Genomic DNA, 2,496 nt, shown 5'->3' with positions numbered 1-2,496 from the left:
AGAAAAACATGATTTTCATAAAAGTTAATTATTATGAAAATAACAAATGAAAACACATGTATAAAAAATAGATGAAATTAAATAAGTAGGTACTTAATTCAAAAGTTCTAATGAAAAAGAAAATAATATGTTTTAATTAGTTTTTATACCCTAGCTTTCTAAAAAAATTGCAAGCATTAGTTATACTAAGATGGCTATATAAGTTGTTCTACTTAAATAAATTTACCTAGGAAAATAAATAAATGAAAATGTTTTAAAGTGAATTAAAGTTTTAAGTTTGATCAATAGATTTACTTATATTCTTAAATACTTTTTTTGAAAAACATTCGTTTTTTATTTGTTAAAAGGACCAAAATAATAATTCGAAATGACTTGTGATCATAATTTTAGCAGTAATTAAATTTACTACTTGTTTACTCTGAGAATCATGATTTAAAGCTGTATGAAACTTATGATAATGTTAAACTAACTAAAAACATACTTTGAATATCAAAATAATTTACAAAGTAAACTGTACAATGAAAAAATAAGTTAACTAAAATGTTATATATTTCAATTTATAACTTAAACTAGACTAAGTATATAAAGTTTAATTTAAACTAATTTTCTGCAATAAAGTCTTAATATATAATTAGTAATAATTTTTTATAGTAAAAGTTATTTTTGACATCTTTATTTTTAAGTTAGTTGTTTAAGCTGTTCTAGGTATTTTTACCATTAATTTTTTAGCTTTAGTGATTTATTTTTATACATAAATTTATCGATAACTTTTAGTAAGAAAATTAAAGTGGCATATTATACAATAACAATCGAATACTAAAGATGTAGCTCATATGTATAATTTGATCAAAATATAAGGCTTTATCGTAAAACATTTTAAGCTATTCAAAAGTCTAACTTTATTAATATCTAAAGAGCTTTTAGAGAAATTAAAAAAATTAAGTTAATTACAAAAAAGTTAGCTTAAAAATAATAAATCGAAAAGAAATGTTTTAATTATCATGTTTTCTTAAGTAATTATGAACGTAAAAATATAAGTTCTAACAAAAAAATAAGAAAATATTGACTGAAAGAAAAAATCTAAAACTTCGACTGTAAAGATATTTGAAATAAAATTTTATTTTAGATAACCAAATATATGGGCATAACACTATTTACTTTTTTAAACTACGTTCTTAAGATACTATAAATTTTCCAAAGGACAAAAAGTTTTTAAACTAAACATATAGCTTCAAAATATCATTAATTAAATTTATTTAACATTAGATTTGAACTATAACAGCAAAATAAGGCTATATTAATTATTGAAAATTAAATAAAAAGTATTGAATTTAACTTCATTTGCCAAATAAATACTATTAAGCATTTTTTTGTTAGTCTATATACTATTCCAACAATTACTATAATTATGCACTAATTACTATAAAATGGCAATTTAATTGTTAAAAAGTCTGTTTTAAAACTTTTATATTCATCAACTATACACTATTCAACTGCTATATATTATTTTTAAGTAAATGTAAGTAACCTTAAAGTTTTTTCTCAATTGGAAATATGAACAACGCTAATATCTTTAAATAAAAACTTTAGTTAAAACAAACTTTATTTGTAAACTTTTACAAAGCCTTCATGTTGACTTTAAAAAACTCGCAAAAATGTTGTAAACATGTAACAATACAAGATAACCTACATTTTTAGCAATTTTATTGAGCGAAATTTGTAGACGTTTATACGACTAGTACCATAGTCAGTAATAACTATTTCTGTAATTGAGTTTTTACAGTTTAATCTAAACTTGATTAATCTTAAGATTTAAAATACCAAAAAAAGAAACTTGATAAATAAAACTGTTAAAGATTAATTTGTGGAACCTTTTTCAAAAGTAAATAATTATTACCTTTTTTAAATAGCATTACATACTTACTAAGTATCAAGGCTAAGTTCTTTGTTTTATTTTTTAAGAATATAAAAACTTTTAATACAAATTTTGGTCTTTGGTCAAAAGGATTAAATATAAATAATAAATATAAAATAGCCTATGCAATTATTTTAGTAACTAAAATTGCCAAAAATGTTTCTTAAAAATTAAGTCATGTTGATGGTTGTAAACAGGTCTGTATAACTTGGTGTTAGTTCTTAAAAGCAATAAATGTTTTAATTTTTAGGAAATTTTTTAAAACTTTTAATTGTTATAAATTAATTGAGTTCTTTTCATTGTTAAACTAATTATCATATAAGAAAAGCTAAAATATTTTGATTTAGTAATATTAAACTGAAAGCAAACATTTGTAAATTAAAAAACCTTAATATTTTGAAGTTAAGCATATCTACATCTAGAAAAAAATTGCTGATTTTAAACAATGTAAACGGCTAAATATATATTGATTTTAAACTGGTAGTGATAGTATTTTACTCTTCAAGTGTTTTAAACTGTTTCGGAAACTTTTACTACCTTTCCGAACTTTTACGGATTCTTTAAAAAAAGTTGAAATTTTT

The sequence above is a fragment of the Thalia democratica genome, chromosome 3 (assembly GCF_965202585.1).
Source record: "Thalia democratica chromosome 3, ktThaDemo2.hap1.1, whole genome shotgun sequence".
NCBI lineage: Eukaryota > Metazoa > Chordata > Thaliacea > Salpida > Salpidae > Thalia > Thalia democratica.
The sequence above is the reverse complement of the archived record's forward strand: the minus strand, read 5'-3'. Positions refer to the sequence as shown.